This window comes from Varroa jacobsoni, unplaced genomic scaffold (genome assembly GCF_002532875.2).
Source record: "Varroa jacobsoni isolate VJ856 unplaced genomic scaffold, vjacob_1.0 scaffold_103, whole genome shotgun sequence".
NCBI classification, from domain to species: Eukaryota; Metazoa; Arthropoda; class Arachnida; order Mesostigmata; family Varroidae; genus Varroa; species Varroa jacobsoni.
In genome coordinates, this window is record NW_019213005.1 from 210,361 (window position 1) to 223,307 (window position 12,947).

General features: G+C 41.2%; 1 long non-coding RNA gene across 1 annotated transcript; it reads right to left on the reverse strand.

Annotated features, from left to right (window-relative positions):
* Positions 1–1,305: 1,305 nt before the first annotated feature.
* On the reverse strand, positions 1,306–8,659 carry LOC111265498 (uncharacterized). Its single transcript, XR_002683485.2, has 2 exons — positions 6,762–8,659; positions 1,306–5,043 (listed from the first exon to the last, which is right to left on the reverse strand). It is a non-coding gene; the product is annotated as an uncharacterized LOC111265498 (long non-coding RNA).
* Between the last annotated feature and the right edge of the window lie 4,288 nt (positions 8,660–12,947).

Consider the following 12,947-nt stretch of genomic DNA (forward strand, 5'->3'; position numbering starts at 1 on the left):
AGCAAGTACTTGACCGATCCTTCGATAGGTAAGCAGGTTGAGCTAGGGGTTCTTATTCTAAACTGCTTATCTCCCATTGTTTCATGCAATATCGTAGGATAGATTCGGGCGGGATGAAAGCAGTTTCATGTGCTTGATAATGACCGCTTGTTTTCGCAACGACTGAAGCTTGGCTTGAAAAAAAAAAGTCCTCTTCCTTTTGGGAAAAGCGCTGCACGTAATGACGCAATGATTTTAGCTGAGCGACTTATTCGCAATGAACAGAATCTTCAAAGGCTCTACATATCATCAGAGAGAATTATTTATCCGTCGAGTTCCCTTATAGCACACATTGGTTAGAAAGCTCTAAGGTAACGGTTTAGGTGATTTCAGACAGAAAGAGTAGATTTAGATGCTTTAAATTCAGCTATCGGCTGGCAGTAACAGCTTGCGACGATCGTAAATCAATGTCTATTGTAACTTGAACGCGAGGTACGTTGTTTGTAGGGTTACAATACGTTTATAGCCCTACAATGTATCTGCTTTCCACGAATTCTATGAGGCCGATTTCGTTTACAATATCATCCTAAAACATAAATCTCAACTTAGCTTAATACGTCGGATTTTTTTTCAAGAAATTTCATTACAAATAAATCCTGGAACAACTAAGCGTCATATGTTCGGAACGTCTCCGAGTTATTATTTGTCAAGGAGCACATTTCGTGAAATACATTATAACACAAATCTGTTCTTCTAAAATCACTTATACTTGTAACTGTGCTTACCTGCATATCGCTGAATCTTCTATTCTAACGAATATTGAGATGAATTAACTTCAAGTGGTCTCGCGGGGCGCGTAACTTAGCGTCTAGCGGGCTCTTTTTCAACAAGCTAACCTTGATTCCTTTATGAGAAGGCTAGTAGATCTTGCGTGGTTGGTTTGCGCAGAAAAAAAGGTACGCTTGACATAATATAGGGCCGTTCGGAACACCAAAGTTTGAGTTGCATTATACGCTTTGATACCGCAGTGACGGAATATTGAAATATATGTACAAGGTGCAAAAAGGGGCTATTACAGTCAGAGTCTCTATTCTGTATCTTTGAAAATAGAAAAACACTAAAATGCCGTAAAGATGACAGTAAAAAAAAACTAATGTAATGATCCTCAACCTGTCAAGGGACTCGTATCCTACTCTGTATATATAGAGAAGTCTAGCTGGGTGTTTTAAGATAAGGAGTTGTAATTCTACATTATAATGTTATCACACTTTGGTTTCTTTTTAAATGTACGCGGGTCAGATATTTATTTATTTTCATTTTTTCAGATATTTATTATTATCAGCAATTTGCGTTATTGGATTTTTTGTTTGGATAATTTAAAAAACGAAACTGCTAAATATTTTCTAAAAAATGTATTTCCTTCATATTCCATCGGGCTCTTGTTGCACTATAAATAACCATAGTAAGCACCTATCATGAAGCTACATTCTCAAAAGCAGACTGAAAGCATATTACGTTTCGTATAAGTCATGAAGGCATCTTACATGGTCACCTTGGAGCCAAAATGGGACTGGGCTCCATTAGCCAGGGCATTTCGGGTCTATATGAAGACGGATGCCGTCGATGCTAGTTTGGCAAAATAACTGAGTAACTTTAAAGTACAACTGAGTTTAGTAGACGTATATACACGTGTGTGTAGGTGCCCATTTAAACTAAGCCATTGATGTTTCGCACTCGTTACACCAGACGTCGTTGTCGTCGACGACATGTGGCATGTGGCCTCTTTTGAACGTGATTTTAACAACTTTGTTGATATTACGTTTGAACAAAACAATAGTGTTAGATATACTACCTCATTGCGGATAATCATGATCATAGATCAGAATTTAGCACAGAGTATTATTTATATCATGAAGGAATCATGCATGAGGATGATAATTAATGGTTTTAATTCGTTCGAGTTTATTGCTTCGGAGAACGGTGCGCTACAATTTTTCTCTCCATTTTTCTCAAACAAAATGCTGGAGTGCATAGCTGTGCCCGTGTCTGAGACCGTACAGATTTACATTGCGCCACAAAAACTCATGTAGGCCTATAGTGGACGAATCATAATCTTTGACCTACTTAATTTGGCAGTGTTAGAAGCCGTCGGCTACTTTCTGCGAGCACAGTCCTTTTTACGAAAAAGAGCATTTTGTTGTTTGACTGACCTTTTCGAATAAAACCATGTTACAGCCTTGCCTCTGGCAGACATAGCCATACCTTCTACGGCCAATAACAAAGGCGTCTTTTGGCCACGTAATAAAAAAGTGTTTAATTAATACACTTACACATAACTATATCTGCTGTAGTATATATGTTTTTCTTTTTCACGTACGGTAGGACTTACTAGAAAAATTGGCCGAGAATAACTTTTTGAAACGCTAAATGTAAGACCCTTACAGACGAATCCGATGAATTTGTTACTTGGATTTTTGGTTGGGTGGTTTAATTAGTTGGGCTAAAATGACGATTCACAAAATGTGTTAAAGGTCGTCTCCTTTAATTAGAGCTGTCACAGCATCTGGACAGCCATATATCTATCGTTTGGGTCCTCATATATAATTTTTCTAATTGAAGTAAGTCGACACTGGGATGTGTTCTCCCATCAGTTGCCATTTTTAGGGCATGGAAAGCCCCGTAATCATACGGATATAACATGGTAAATAGCCAAAGATGGATATTCGTTCGCTCAATCCAGGAGATAATTGAGGAATGGCAGTGAAATCTGGCGTTGTCATCAAATAATCAGACCGCGTACTTCCGACTGCCGTGTTAACAGCCAATGGGTCTCTGAGGAAACTCGAGACACTACCGTGCATTGATTTGCGGCGAATATCTTATTACTACAAGATGACCCTGGTGCCCATTATAGATTTCGCCATCACCTATGTCCAAACCTATTCGACACTGCTACTGAACTCTCAGAACGATGCGATCTTCTGGTTTGGTCCCTTTAAAACTGGCAGTAGAGATTGAGCTATGCTTCGTCTTTGGAAACCGCATGTTCGAGGCTTTTTTTTTTTGCAAATTATTTGTAAAATAAGCCACAAGACTTTTCAATTGACCTGAAGTTAATCGACTGATCACAGCCTCCACATAGTTAGTATTTGGATTATAAATCTGTGATACATTTTATATGAAGTGCCAGTCTTACTAATAAACTCCTTACGTTCAAAGCCCGGCCTTCGTGATAAGCTTCTTCGAATACGGTAATGCCTTCGTATTTTTCCGGATCCAACATTTGGTTATCTTCTTGTTGGTTTTTTAACTCTCCGATCTCATTTTTACGTGGCATTATTCACGTATTGTGCTTTCCCTTGAAGTTTCCGTGCCTAATTATTTTATTAATCTTCGATAAATTTCCGGATCAGTAACTGGATCGCTAGGAATTGATTTTTTTGAAACAAAAAAATGTTTTTCTCTCTGAACTAATTTATCCTTAAGTTAGCTCAGCCGGCTCCCAGTCGGATTTTCTAAAAGGCTGAAATATTTACCAGTCGAAGTTCATCTACAAGTACTGTAGGGTTAACAAGTTAGGCAACTTTAAGGTGCGCGTTACTCGTCTCTAAGTTGCTGCGTCTCGCTTTAGCTCATTATTTAAAAAAAAACGCTGAGAGTTAGCGAATATGCAGTACGACGTAAATAGTTTGCAAATTATCTAATATAATAAAACAATGGTCAGAGCCAAATATATAGTACGATGCTTCGTGTAGAATTACTATCGTGTTCCCAGCATCTGTTCTCAGAGCGAATTGCATGGCTTAATAATTAGATGCTACATAGGGTTCGAGACACGGGTTAAATTTATTTCCTAGAGGACAGATTGAGCTGGATATAAATGAGACAACGTTAGACTGTCGCCACTTCACAACCAAAACGCGCGACCTATTCAAGGTCTTTCACGAATCGTTGCGATTTAAAGTTATTACTATTATCACTTGTTTATTCGGGCTAACCTATCTACTGTCTTCATATTCGCAACAACTTAACACGTATCCGTAAACAGCTTTAGCGTATACTCGTAATCAAAATGGCATTTGTTTTTTTAAATCTTATATTGAAAGTGTCATCATATTCTCATCAGGCGCATTTTCTTTCTTTTTCTGTGTAGTCATTGAGACACAACCCCAAATTTTTTTTTAGAAACGTGTATGCTCATCTTGGCTATTTCTTCCTCCGTCAGCCAGCTCAAGAGCTAAATCTATCTACCCTTGAAAACTATGATACTGTTTACATTGTTATATTAATAAATATATCTATTGTATAAACGTACGTAGAGGACGCTTACTTCCGTCCTATCCTCCCATATCAACCAGTGACCGCAACAGGGTAAATACGTATGTTGCAGTTTAGCTTAAATCAAACAAAAGTTTAACTCAGAATAATAAACACACTTCTATCCAAAACAGTACATAAATATTCACTCTACTTCTCTCTCCTTTTGTCACTGCCTAATGTAGAAAGAAACCCGCTTCCCATCACTTTGGTAACGGCTATGACTGGTCAAAACATACACCGTAGCAAAGCATACCGTCTACGCTATTTAGCGAATCGTGTACATTGCTTCACGGCTGTTGCTAGGACAATATCTAGCGTTTTTGCTATTGCCAGCCTAAGGACAATCGTTATAAATTTGGTAGAAAGTCACGTTCCTGCTTGGGAATCTGAAGATGTAGGATCGGCATGAAAAGTGGAACAGTCAGAGGCGACCGATGGAACAAAGTACATGATGCCCTAAAAGTGTATACAAAAGTGCGTACAAAGAGCTCATAATCTTGTGATTATCCCTTTTTTTTCGGGATGTAATTAGCTGTAAATAATAGGTAACCCAGGGTTAACTTTTACGCAGGGAGACTATATCTGAAAATGTCATTGATACAGAGACAATATCGCAGGCAGTTTCAGCTAAATTCGCCTACACAATTTACAATAAATTGGACGACAGGTTAGTTTGAAACAAATAGGATTGTTCAGGATGTTCGTCAACAACGTTTCAGGCGATCGGATGAACACCAACGACATCTGAAAGACAATCGGGTCGTAAGTTTGGCATCAGCAAATTACACTTTCATTGCATTCTAAGTTAAGCGTAATAGCACACGCTACCAATGAAGATTGTTTGGACAGTGGTCCTTGGAAAAATGTATACCATGTGCACCATTTTCGGGGATTAATAAGTTGAGTAAAAAGGTCTTATATAATACGCTGCACGTTCTCCAGACCTAACGCCAATGGGAGTTCTTTGTGAGATACGTTGTAGACAAAGTCTACGTTAAAAAATCGACGACATTAAAAGTCGCAACCGAGGACGAGTGTCCCATAGTAAAGCGAAGGGTTGCTTCAAACTTGTGAATCGATAGTCTACCCTCATCAACAATGTGTTGGCTAGAACGGTAATAATTTTACACATCTGTGCTAAAATAAAGATGTATACATTTTATGTAGATTCTTTTGCAATTTAGGTATCGATTATATTCTTTTAAATTTAAGCAAAAATTATAATCATTCACATTGTGTGTACAATTTTTGAGACACTCAAAAAAATAGTATATATACACTCATCATGCCGGGAGCCCATCGTTCTACCGGTTCCAATGAACTTCCTAACCGAATACGTCGTGTTCACTTGAACCGTGTCATCACTTTAGCTTGTTAAGGGCGATGGTGTGGTAGCGGTTTCCTTTCCGCTTCTTCCCCGCCAAGGTCCTTTTTTTGCGGTCCTGACGGTCGTAGCGTTGTCGTATGGCTTTTTTGTCTGCCTAGTCATCGTCACTGACCATCGGAGACCATTAGCGGTGCTATGGGATGAGGTAAGTAGACAGCTTGGTAAAAGAGTGGGTTTGTGAGCGCCTGCGACAAGCAGCTCGATCTACGAACGGCAAATGCTTCCTTCAACAAGGATAACCGATGAAAAATCACGAAGGCACCGGGTCGACAAAGGAAGCTCAACAACAACAAAACGCTCGAATAATATCGAGTGAGTGTTGGCTTTTGTGGCCGTCCTCGTTATCGGCCCAGTTGATAACCTCACGCCTTTTTGCTGATGACCTCATGTAAGACGACCAGCCGGCATGCTGAGTTTCCGCCCCTCTAAAAGCACGTCTATTACCTAAATCATAACTGCGACATGGCGGAAATGCAGGCGTGTCAAGCACTGTCTATCCTAACAGCAAGGAAGCTCTCGCGGATGATCGAAATGAGTGAGCTCCCGCATTCAGCGGTTTCCGAGATTGCACAAAAAAGATAAGAAGCCAACACGTCGCGAGAGTATTGCTATCATTACGAGGTATTGGCTTGCGCCGGAGAACTTGCAACGTACAAATAAATTGAACAAGGATGCGATCCTATTTTGTATGGGCAATCTGCACCATAAACGAGCCTCGTACATTCCACTGTGGCTAATCGCGACTCGAAGTCGGTACGCTACTGTGAAGAGTAAATGCACGAACTAACTATTTTACAAGCATAAGTACACGTCATAATGGCAGTATGAAAACTCTCGATAATGTATGACAGTGGGCGTATAAGCTTGACGTATACTTAATTAGCGCAACTTAAACGTATGTCAGGTTTTTTCGGGTATGTAATGGGCAATAGGTATAACTGATCAGAAAAAATGCGCAATCAATAATTAAACGTAACATCAAGTAAAGATACTAAAAAAAATATTCGTTTATTTTATTTAGGTAAGACAAAAAATAAGGTATCATTTTCTATTCACTTTGAATGGGTTTCTCTACCTGGTGTGGCTAAAGGTCTGCTCGCTGCTGATATTGGTTCTCCTCGTCCTATAGCGTTGACGACACAGTGCCTCCATAGCATTTGCGAATCCCTTCGCACACAAACTCATATAGAGAGCCTATGTAACTATATTATCCATTAACCGGATTTTGACCTAGAGTTGGCGGTAATCTGCATGATATGAGAAGCAGGTTATGGCGATGCCGCTCCGACATTGCATACGGCAGGTCTTCAGAGGTTATCGCCCGAGGTCAGTGACAGCGAAAAACAGTTAGAAAAACTACAGGCTGGAATAGAAAGCTATATGGAATGTTTTTGAACTAGGTCGAAAACCTTGAACGAAACATTTGGTTATATAACGTTCATAGTACTTTTCTAGAAAACAGGACTAAAGGTTGAAATTCGCAAGCCTAATTTTAATAAGGGCGTTGATTAACCTTGATTGATCCGACAGTCATTAACTGAAATATAAATCACCAAATTGCTGCTTTTTTTTGTTCATGCTCGAAGCTTGGTCAATCATCCATAGTTTTGAGAACCTCGGCCATGCTCTCATACCAATTGTTACTACCAGTTTCATATCATATGGCGAAATAGCAATTTACTAAATTATTTTGTAAGATTATTCTCAATAAATTGCCATCATGGAACCTCGACACAAACTTGTGCATAGCTAAGACGGGAACATATAGCGTGTATCCGAATCAGCCATAAGCCCTTGATAAACAATATTTGACAAAGCATCGTGGCACAATTTATTAGACGGTCTTCAAACTAAGAAAACCAATGCTTCTTTCTTCAGATACGGAGAGGTGGAAACCATCCCCATTTTGGAAATGGAGCCGATATCAGATAGCTTCTATCATTGCATCTAGACATATATGCATACAGTAAGATTCACTGCTTATTCAATCCTCTCCTGCTTATCCATTCCTCTTCGAGATCAACGCGGCGTGCTGCATAAACCATCCATTGCAACATCCCCTTTTTGCTACTTCAATATCTCTCCATTCTTCTTGCGGTACCGGCGCATCTATTCTCATATGCCATAATCGTGGTCATATATGTCTACAGTAGCAGCAGTACTTGTATACAGTAACGGTTGGCATTTACTCCACGACACTTTCTAGCAAATATTCCTAGCTCAATGTCTCTTCCCTACCGCTGCCTTCTCTTATCTACATCCACTTGTTTCAGGTTCGCCCTTGACGACACATGACCTTGTTCCACTAAAATGACTGCACGCAAAAAAAAATTGCAACATCGTTCTTCTGCTCTTGTTTGCTGCTGCAGCCACTGCTGAGTGTCTTTCGCCACCCGATGTTCTAACGTTACTGCCTTGAGCTCTGCTGAACAGAACATGGACTTTCAACGGCCGATAGCACGATGCGTTCGAAAAACGATGTACGCGTTAAAAAAAGGATAACAAATAAAGAGAGACAAAGGCTGTTATCCTACTAGATTTGGCAAAGGAAACCCAACCATGCCACACTGCACTGTCTCCTGAGCCTTTTCTTCGATTTGTGTCGTTCTCATCCCGACTCGTCCTTGTCCTCGTCGATTTTCCAGCTCATTGATATAACCCCGCACTTTCCGTCTGCAAATACGACGATCCCTTGTCTCGTCTCGCCGCTTTGCCATAGGGATGTTTTTTCAGCATCCATTTATTCTGATGGTCGTGCGGAAAACACAAGGGGAACAGCGATCTGGCAAGGACTGGAACAGGGAAATGCAGGGGTAAAGCCCATAAGGCAAAGCAGGGGGATCTATTCTACTACATAGTTCGAAGCTCTTGGACGCGGACGCGTGGTCGGGCCAAAGAGCGTCACATATTCGAAACTTCTGGTAAGCTATGGTGTCCACGGCTGCTACGACGACAACACCCTTCGGAGTTTTTTGCTTGTACCGCCGATACTGCGGCTGCTGTTCCTAGTGTCGATGGCGCTTCCGCTATACATGTTACTGACGTCTGCTTATCCTCCAGAATCGAAAGGTTTTTCCGAGCGGCGGCTTACTCCGACTAGGACGGTTTGGAGAATGACTTCCCGACGACAAGACACAATGTCGAGAGCAAAGGCTCGGACACCAACGGAGTCGGCGTAGGAAAGGCGTGGAAGCCAAGAGTGTAGAAAGAGGTTCAGCCGCCAAATTCGACGAGGCGCCTCTATCGGTTCTGACATTCGACAGCACCGAAAACAAAAAGTCGACGATATCGCGCTTCATTTACTTGAACGCAGACCGCAGTGGTCGTGCAAACTTTGAGCACTACCACAAACTTTGTAATGAGACCAATCAGACGGTGCCTGCCATGAGACCTTTTAAATGCGCACCGTTGTTTTTCCTCCCCTTTTTATTTTGTGTCATACTTCCTTCAGTCAGCTGATGTGAACATTTGGAGTGAAATCAAATAAAAGCATATTAAACAGAACTTTGCAATAATAAAAATGATTACATGTGCATACTTTTCGAACACTGATTATTTAAGGATTCTGTCCTCTGCTTAACGGTACGTCTTAGACGCGGGCTAACGATGTATAGCATGCTAATTAGTATTTGCACAAAAAGAATCGTATTAATACATTTTGAAAAGATCATTGTTTAATGAGCAACCATAACTTTTAAAGATTTAGCTGACGTGTCCGAGTACCGAACTTTTTGAAAGCCTTGTTTAGCCATGTCGAGGACATTGAAAATTCCATTAAGTGTACACGCTGCTTAGTAAAATACATCTTTTAATGTAAAGGTCACTACCAGTCTTAGCAAAGATGAGAATCGGGCTTTTCGGATATTTCCGTGGGCGGTGAGAGAGACGCTACTCAGTGAGCATGTTTGAATCGCTTGACAGCTTCGACCAACCGCTAGGTAAAAAAAAGTGGCTAAAATTCCTCATACTCGTTCCATGTCAGCTTACAGCTGTGTGCCGCGACCTATTTTCCATGGCCAGAAAACGGGTATAGGTTTACATGTAGATCATACCTTACTTTACACACAACTATTAACGATACGGAGCAGACATAGAGCCGTGATTCAAACTGGTAGGCTCATATCGTTTATTTAGCTTTTCTATTGAGGTTTGGTTACTGCTAAGCTTGTACAAAATACCGGTCCAATGGTGTTACCATGAGGGAGTGCACTATGTGATATGATCAGCGGAAATTTATTGCCGCCATATTTCTCCTTTTAATTTCAAAGGTGGTTTTTCAACTGAGAGCTGCCAATGAATTTATCAACCGGAAAGATGTCTACAGTTCCAACCCAAAGGATATAAGGAAACGCTGAAACCGAGACCTGGATCGATTTGGATTACTGTCAATCCCGTCGCTTTTATCCTGCCGAGTTTTGAGCGAGCAACTATGTGTAACCCCGAATGTGAGAGCAATGTTCAGTCAACCCCAAGAAAAGTTCTACCGCAAGTCCACAACTATTACTCTAAGAAAGCCTTCAGTAGCTCCAGACGCCAGGCGACAATACCAGAGTCGCTATATGCAAAGGTAACCAGCGTATTCATAATGTGATCGCATAATATGTCTAATAATACTAGCAGCACTTGTGAGCAAACCGTTTGTAATGGAATCACCAATGCCGCATCACATCTTGCCTCTCAAAACCTTTCATCACTTCAGGACTCACCTGTCTTGAATGTACGCACCGAAGTGACCAAGTATGCAAAAATGGACGTACGGAAGTGGTCACCTTTTTTTCAGTGTATAATTAGTGATTATATGTCCGAATTACACGAAAAAGAAATTGTACATAGACACTTGTGTCTGGGTCGAGTCCGAGGGGTCCTATTCTTCATGAAAATGAAATTTGTTGCCTGTCTCCATATAGCATGTAAATGCAAGTTACTACCACCAACAGAATGAGTAAATCGCGTCTAAATAAGCAAATATGAATGTTATTCCTAAGCTAAAATGATTACGACAGACTAAAACTATTACAGCAACCCTTCTAATTTACCAAATATCGTAGAACACTTTGCCAAGCGGGGAAAGGTTTGCCATATCGCGATTTATCACAGTAGTATGCTCACATGATCACGGGGAACAATACAGGACATTTGCAAATATGCAAAACCCCCAGCATCCAAAAGCTTTAACGCAACCATGAGGCCGCTTAGCTTCCCTTTTTCATATGCCCCTATACGCACGCTTATCTATATTTGACTTCTCTTTCATATCTGTCGCTGGCTGTCCTACTGTGCGTATGTATAAACTATTCTATTATTTATTATGTACTGTATGCGAGCAACAGCGAAAGGCGGGGTTGGCAGAGGGGGCAATAGTTCTGCGTTCAATAGGGCCATAAGGTTGCTTGAGCTAGCCGCATAGGTTTCCTCCCTATAACAACCTCAAGCCAGCGTGGCCGCGCTCGCCGTTGCTGGTACGTAGTCTACAATACAAACACTTCAAGGGAGGCTAAAGGCCTTTGACGGACCGGACCTATAGCTGTGGCCGTAGCCGTGACAGCACTACCCTTAACAACAGCAGCTCCGCTACTAAACGGTGGATATAGAAAACGAATGGCAGCAGCTGGCAGCAGAAACCGTTACGAGAGTTCAGCGTTATAAGAGACGAGGACGAAGACTTCAAGAACGCAGAAGGAAGAGGACAAATATCAGTGGCCCACTGGAGTTACGGTTCTCTGACTAGGCCGTTATATTCTCCGTTCCGACAAAGCCTCTGAAGATGCCAGGGAAGACCCGAAAGCACCCTTGAGAAATCCGTACACCCGGTCCTGGAGAACCCCTTAAGAGCTATCGAAGAAGCCCCGATACCAGAGCCATTCCTAGGTGCTCCGCTTTATCATGACAGCCCGGCGCAGTTTCCACCGCCAACGCCTCTTCACAGTACTTCACTCTGGGGACTGGGGATATCGAAACCGCTGTTTGTTCTTAACCTTTATGAAGCAGAAAGACCATTCAAAGTAAGCAGCAACGTCTAGTGTTAGCCCAACAAGGCAACCAGTTGCAACTGCCACAGCTGGAGAGTGATCGCTAAATGCAAACTGAGCATTTACGTTCGCCATCCAATGTATATATTAAATTGTCGAAAAAGTATTGACCGTGTTTGCAATTGCATAACTTTAAAATCACTTATCTCAATGTAAATTGCGAAAACTCGCTACTTTCATTACGCTAAGGGTACGAATGCTGCCCGTGCTTATGGCCAAAATACATTATGAGAAAACCCTGCTTAAAGACGGTTTTTGGTGAGTTAACGAAGTCAAGCCATTTCTAAAACAATTTACAACGCCTGATAAAAGAAGCCACATACAACAATAATATTTGAATTAAAAAAAAATAAAAATTATGTTCCACAGTCTGTAGCAAAGCCCAGATTGACGCTATGTGTTTGGTAAAGCTAGAAAGGAATCATGCATTGTGTGGCTGTCACCTGGCAACGACCCATTCTGACCTCTACTGACATAAGGATAATCCCATGTAATGAAAGTTTATCGGCTTGGTAAAATGGTAATTAAGTACAGCTATAAATGCTACAACTACCGTGAATATGACGAGATACAAAAAAAACTTGAAAGCTTATTTTTAGTAAATAATAAATAAACCTAGGTAAGTAACCGTCTTATAGAACACACGACCAATAAATTTTGCGGGACGCGCAGCAGGAAATACAATTTCTTATCCGATGGCACCACGCGTGGTTCACTTACTTACGACCGAAGCTAAAAAGAAAACTCTTCGCATTTTGCACTCTTTGTAATGGCGAAAAGCACATCAGTATAGATTTTCATACTTGCCAATAATTGTTTTATACCCGAGGGTACCGCGAAGTATTATACGTATCCTTGAATGTTACTGGTCTCGAAACAGAAGTACCGAGCCCAATGAACGTTTTTTCCATCTATGGTGGGGCATAAGGTAAGTACGCCATCAGCCAGTTTCTGTGCATGTTGTGTTAAGGGCAATTGGCTCCTTTTATTGAAACTACCACAAAAGCTCGATTACCGTTGGGCTGCAAACCAACTTTCAATCGTTCACTAGTGAATTCCAGTCGGCAGAGCATAATTCGTTTCTCTCTCCCACTCATACGTCATTCTCTCTTCCTGAGCCCAGGGAGCATCGTGCGCTCTTTACTGAGAGAGGGGGGTGGTTACATGGCTGACTGCACAGGAGTGCACTTTGGTACGAAACTACCTCAGGTTACTAGGCAAAGCCTCAGAAC